Genomic DNA, 6275 nt, shown 5'->3' with positions numbered 1-6275 from the left:
TATTTTGCAAAGGAATCTTTGAAACCCTCTTTCTTTGAGACAAGGGACCGTAAGGGCCAAGGGCCAAAGCAGCCACGCTGCAGCCTGGAGCCTGACGGTGGCTTCTCAGGTTCTAGCAATGGCTGTGGAGCACAGCTCTTGTGTCACCAAGCAGAGCGCCTGACACCCTGAAGTGCCTCGGCGCCCCGGGGGTGTGAAGCCTCTGTCTGGGGATCAGGCAGCCTCCCACCACAGGTCTTGCTGAGCTAAAATGACTCTGCAGAGGCTGTAAAATTGTCTCGGAGTGCTGTGCTGCTTAAGATGAAAGTGCTTCCGATAGCTCAAGCTAGCCCACCCACTCAGCTCTTACGAGCTGTACCTCCATATGCAATGGGAAGAAGTATTTAACGCAGTAACTCCAACTCTCGGCTTGGCACCCAAACCCGTAGATCAAACAGTCCATTTATTCTTATTATTGGAAGTCTCCTTCCTCCCCTCCAAAGCCTGTCGTGCTTCCCTCCCTGGGCGAGGGCCCTACTCGTCTCGCATATCCAGCAAGCAGCCTCTCGAGTGCAGTTTCCACAGGCACATCTTCTTGATCCGGCAGGTCAACGTAGGTATCTAGCGTCTGATCGTCGATACCGGGATCAATCGCACAGAAAGCAGTCTTCAGATCATCTGCCTTCCCCTCTCTGTTCCAAAACAACACAGTCACCATTACGTTGTGGTATGTGAAAAGAACATTTACTTACTTGTGTCACACTGAGAATCCATGTTGCCCGAAATGCAGAGCAGAGATGTCTTTTGATACAGTCATCTCTGCCTCTACTAGCATCCCGTTGTTAAACAAATGTGCAATAAAGACTGGTGAATGCTAAACGTCAAACTGACCGGAAGTTAAGAAATCTTAGATTCATGATAACCTGGGAAGACCTTAATTTCACTCTATTGTGCATTGATATCCCTTATTACAGAACTGTACTTCTTGCTAATCCAGCGCCCACGTTGGACAGGATTTCACTTCACAGGCACCTGCCCACCTCTGGCGTTCTCCTCGGTGCTCGGTGTGGCACCAGACTTTTTTTCAATGCAGTAATTGCCTCTTGTTTTGAGGTGGAATTATTTCTCAGATTTGCACCAGTTGTCAGTCCTATTTGCTCTTCCCACTCCTCAGAACCAGTCTCTGAAGATGTACAGGATTTTACCGCTATTTTTGGAGAGCTGAGGAGTGTGGATAACTGGCTAGCTGAAAAAGTTCACATAAACATAGTCTAGCTGGCTAGACAAAAATGCACATCGCTCTCAGCTTATCTGAAGTAAAGCACAAATACGCTGCCTTTGGCTGTTCTTGTTACACAATAACAGGAAGATTTCGGTGGGAAAAGAATGTTGCAGGTGGGAACAGATAACTACAGAAGAGAAACTAGGGGTGGGCTTGATATTTAGGCAACTCACCAATAATGAGCTTAACTTTTGTAATACGTATGAGCTAATTATAACAAGGCATAAAAGGTGACTGTAAGGTACAATAAACGAAGTCTGCTGATCACTCATATTGAGTGACTGTGTCTTCCCTCCGTCGCGACAGAGGAGCACTGTACCGAAGTGGATTAGTGGTACAACTGATCTCTGCTCGCTGTCTGCCACGCCAAAGTTCTTTGGGTCGGGGACTGCTGCTCGCAGTGTTCCGCAGAGCCGGGCTCAGCCAGGTCTCGGCATTCACTGCAACGGGCACAGCCCTGTAGCGCAGGGAGGCCTGCGCTGGCCACGCACACTGCGTCCACTGCGGGGTTCCCTCTGCACGCGCGGTCCTGAGCTACTGTCCCCATCAGCCCCTTCCCTCCATACTTACAGTAGATCTCCCAGCTTGTTCTTCAGCTGGCTCAGATACTCCTGCTTCTCCCTGACATCCTGGCTCCGGGGCTTGGCCACGAAAGCTTCAGCGCTCCCCGCCTCCTCCTGAAAGAAATTACAGCTGTGTTAGCACCGAACATGTGTTCCGGTCTGCACAGGAGCTGCCTCTCAACGTGCACGAAAATAACGCGGCTCTCCTAGAAATGGAATTTCCACGTGAAAAGTGGAAATAGAGAGAAAGAATATGGGAAAAACTCCCATCACAGAAAAGGCACAAGCTTGCACTGCCATTGTCTGCAGAGGGCCTTCAGGTGTTAGAGCTTGTGGTGGGCACTCCAGCTTTGTAAGTCTGATAAACCTAGCTAGTCTTATAAAACTAATTTAATCCCTAATTTAATCCCATTCTCCTGAAAAGGAAAGAGCCAATCCAAGAACTAGTTGATGCAAGCAGGTACAGCACTGAAGACCTCATTGACAACTTATCCTTATGCAAAGAATTAAACTGACGTTACTTAGGTTTTAGGGATTAGAGATTTAATTAAGGATTACATTTGTTTTAGGGATTTAGGGATTATATTAGGGATAGGTCTTTTGTGTGGGTCTCGCAGTACTACAAAACACATCTGTCAGCACCTTTGCAACTTGTCTCGAGTGCTCCAGGGTGGAAAAAAAATGGGACTCTCTGAGAGGTTCTGCCCAACAAAACCAGAAAAGGAAAGATCTTCCTTGGAAATACCTTTCAGGAATGGCAGGGAAACCGGCTCAAGCTTCTGGAAAGGCTGAGGAAAAGATGTCGAAGGATCAAAGAAATGCTACTCTATCCCAGAGAGAACCTCTGGATACAGTCGTGCTTAGTATGACGTGAAGAATTCTTGCAACGCTTCCTTGTCCCTGTATCATTGCCTGCTTCCCCCATGTGCTGGGGTACGGTGCAATGGGACATTGTGAGTTGAATGAACTTCCTCATGCCACAAGAAGCAGTCATTCCTTACAATGTAGTCTTGCTACTTAGTCATTCTGGCGCTTGTCTGCATTAATCTCGTCAGCAGAGAAGTAACCCGGGAAAACCCAAATACTGCTCTGCTGGACACTTCCCGGTCACGGCCACCAGTACCGGGGCAGGGAGAGGGGAGGAGGATGAGGCTTTTCAGCAGCAGGAAGCTGTTACTTTGGCTTGGCCGTATAGCGCAGCATTAGCAGGGGCTCGAGCCCACTAGAAATACCTGCATGTCCGGTGGTTCACGTGGCATCATTGTAAAGTGTGGCTACTTCAGCTATGTCTTCAGTATGCTCACCGTTTCAGCTTTTCTAGTGCACCTGAGTTTCCCTGGCTTTAAAGTTTTCAGTGTTTACACTAAGAAGAAGGTGAACATTGAAGACACCGGCCACGAAAGTAATTCTCCCACCTTCCTAATGGGTATTTATTACCAATTAATCTCAGTGGAAACAAGCAGTGAAGAAAGCTTCCACATACCCATGCAGGGAAGCCATTTCCCTCTCTTAGAGCTCCCGTTGCTATTTCTTCCAGAAGCACATCCACCAGCTGACTGCTGGTCTTCCCCTCAGCCAGAGAACCCCACTGGTCAGCTCCGCCTGGAAATCACCTCTGCAACAGCAAAAAGACACCGAGCTGCTAGGAGAACGTGCCCACACATACTGGTTTTGTGTGAATCCCACTAGGAGCCTAAGGATAGATACAGATCTCCAGGCATGTGGTTGGTCTCCTAAGCTGTCTAAGGCAAAATGGAATACCCTGCAAGCACCTCTCAGGCCACTCCTAAAAGCCTAGGAGAAAATGGGGTGTTGCAGGTGGGCTTAGGGGTTGGGGTTAGGGGTGTGGGAAAATCACCCTGAGGTGGGGGGAACTCGAGAAAATTGCGTCCTAACGGAAGCATAGTATTACGGAAAGCTTTTTTTAGGGTAGAATACAGCTATAGCCTGGAGGACGGTTGGCACGCACACGGTCTGTATCGCCACAGTTCCCTAAGCAGCAGCTCAGCGCACGCCGACAGCGGTGACAGAGGACGCGCTGAAGGCAAAAAGCCAAAAGCAAACCCCTCGAAGCCCAGAACCTTGCTCAGGAACACAGGAGTTAAGCCTAAAACCGGTTGAAAGAGCTGCCTCCTACCTGTTCTCCCGCCACCTTTCCCCCTCCAATGTCAGCACCTTTCCTCGCGATCCCTTTTCGCAAACAAAAGACGGACGCCTGCGGTCTCAGCTCGGTACCGAAGCACCACGATGCGCTTGCCGGCTGCATGCTCTCTCACAAGGCTGACAGCTTCTCTGCACGCAACAGCCGAGGCCCTGTGAAAGGGGAGGAAGGCAAACACCGATCACGTCTCGCAGGGGTCAGGAGGGAGTCGGGGTGCGCTGCAGTCAGAGCCCAACGCCTTCCCCAGAGGAATTACCGGGGCACAACAAGAGGCAGGGGCGATCAGTAGACAGGCAGAAAACACGCACGGCAGCGATACCCACGTCAGACTGGCAGGACGCTTCCAGTCGCTTCACCCCGCAGCTTTGTTTTGAATTTAGTTAAAAGGTAATCAGATTCTTAACGCTCATTCTGCTTTTAATAGCTGCTGGAGAAAGGCTAACACGTGGCATTGGCATTACAGTCGGAATTCCAGTATAAAAATCACGGCAAAGCTGTGCTTTGTCAAGCGACTTTCAAAGGAGGCTCTGGAGCCTTTCAACAAGACAGTCAAATCTGGAGTCCCAAGGGAACTCTGTGCCAGCTCCATCAGTACATCTGAGCTCTCTGACAAAGTACACCGCCATACAGAAACGTAAGTGGGTTTATACCTCGGGCTCATTTACAATCTAGAAAAATAATACTGCCCGACCGGACGCGCTGCTTCAAGCGCCTAGCAGGCCCGGCTGCGTAACCACGAGGGACCGACAATTCCTCCCCGGCCGTTGCCCGAGCCGCAGCGCAGCACTCGGAAGCAGCGGGCACACGGAGCCTCGCGGGCCCTCGGCAAGTACAAAGGTTATCCCTCCGTAGTCAGCAGTCCGACTCACAAGCACAAGGCACACGTGGAAAAGTAACATCTCGACTGACCTTCGGTTCCGCTCCCCTTGATTTGTCAATGTACAATTCCAGACGAACCTAGGGACAAAGGAAAAACAAAAGACCCCCGTTTCACTGGGAAGCAAATCAAAAGGCCTCTTCCCCTCGGCTGCTCCGGACCCGGACCTGACTGTCACGACACAAGATCAGCCAGACACCTGAGTAGCTGCTGCCTCCCAGCCCATCCCGGTGGTTAAACGCTTGCGGAGAAATCAGCAGTCGGGGGCGACGGGTGGGGATTCTGCTACCGGCTTTCTTTTCTTGCCTTTGCCCGCTCCCAGGGGCGGGAAGAGGCTCCTGAGCCACCCCACCCCGCGACAGCGTTACCGCAGGCCCCAAGGCAGCCTCTGCGGCCCGCGCGGGCCGGCAGCCCCAGCCGGCTGCCACGGCTCAGGCCAGCGGCTGGGGGAAAGACAAAGCCCCGCGCAGAGCTGCGGCGGCTGCGGCGGCTGCCCGGGCAGCCCGGAGGCGGCGGGTGGGCGGCGGGGCGCCGATGGCCGACCCCTCTCCCGCGCCCCGCCGCCACAAGCGAGCACCGGGGCCGCCCCGCCGCCGCTCCTCGCCGAGGTAGCGGCGCGGCTCCGAGAGACAAAAAAAAAAAAAAAACCAACACCCAAAAAAGGGGAGCCCCGTGAGGAGCCCGCTGACCACCGTCCCTGCCGGGGAGACGAGAACCGGCGGCAGCCCCGCCGGTCCCGGGCCGGGCCGCCCGCCTGCCTCAGCCCGCCCGCCGCCGGCACCAGGCGCTCCCTGCCGCGGCCGAGCGCCGGGCCGCCACATCCCCCCGACTCGGCCGCTGCCCGCCGGCCCCCGGCCGCCCTCAGCCCGAGCGCTCACCCAGCGCGCCGCCGCACGTCCCGGCCCGAAACTCTTCCAGGTTCCCGGCGAAGGCTCCGCACCCCCACAGCCACTCCAGCGCGCCGCGCGGGCCGGAAATGAACCCACCTTCCGGGGCCGTACGCGTAGCCCAAACGTACGAGGCCGGAAGCCCCGCCCCTTTGGCGTCACGTCGTTTCTGCGCATGCGCTGCCCGATAGTTGGAGCGCTGCTGCCATCTAGCGAAATATAATTGGGTACTGCAGCCGGCCCTGTTGGTGGAGCTCTGCTGCCACCTAGCGAAATATAATTGGGTACTGCAGCCGGCCCTGTTGGTGGAGCGCTGCTGCCATCTAGCGAAATATAAATGGGTACTGCAGCCGGCCCTGTTGGTGGATCGCTGCTGCCACCTAGCGAAATAAAAATGGGTACTGCAGCCGGCCCTGTTGGTGGATCTCTGCTGCCACCTAGCGAAATATATTTGGGTACTGCAGCCGGCCCGGTTGGTGGAGCGCTGCTGCCACCTAGCGAAATATATTTGGGTACTGCAACCGGC

General features: G+C 53.8%; 1 long non-coding RNA gene across 9 annotated transcripts; it reads right to left on the bottom strand.

Moving 5' to 3' along the window:
- Positions 1 to 425: 425 nt before the first annotated feature.
- LOC129736437 (uncharacterized) lies at positions 426 to 5844 on the bottom strand. Of its 9 annotated transcripts, none has more exons than XR_008733033.1 (6): positions 5741 to 5755; positions 4855 to 4942; positions 3962 to 4137; positions 3308 to 3439; positions 1832 to 1938; positions 426 to 671 (listed from the first exon to the last, which is right to left on the bottom strand). It is a non-coding gene; the product is annotated as an uncharacterized LOC129736437 (long non-coding RNA). The 9 variants fall into 9 exon arrangements; XR_008733032.1 differs by having other exon boundaries at positions 4895 to 4942; XR_008733030.1 differs by lacking the exon at positions 4855 to 4942 and having other exon boundaries at positions 5741 to 5844.
- Positions 5845 to 6275: the final 431 nt, after the last annotated feature.

Source organism: Falco cherrug, chromosome 7 (assembly GCF_023634085.1).
Source record: "Falco cherrug isolate bFalChe1 chromosome 7, bFalChe1.pri, whole genome shotgun sequence".
NCBI classification, from domain to species: domain Eukaryota; kingdom Metazoa; phylum Chordata; class Aves; order Falconiformes; family Falconidae; genus Falco; species Falco cherrug.
The sequence above is the reverse complement of the archived record's forward strand: the minus strand, read 5'-3'. Positions and strand labels throughout refer to the sequence as shown.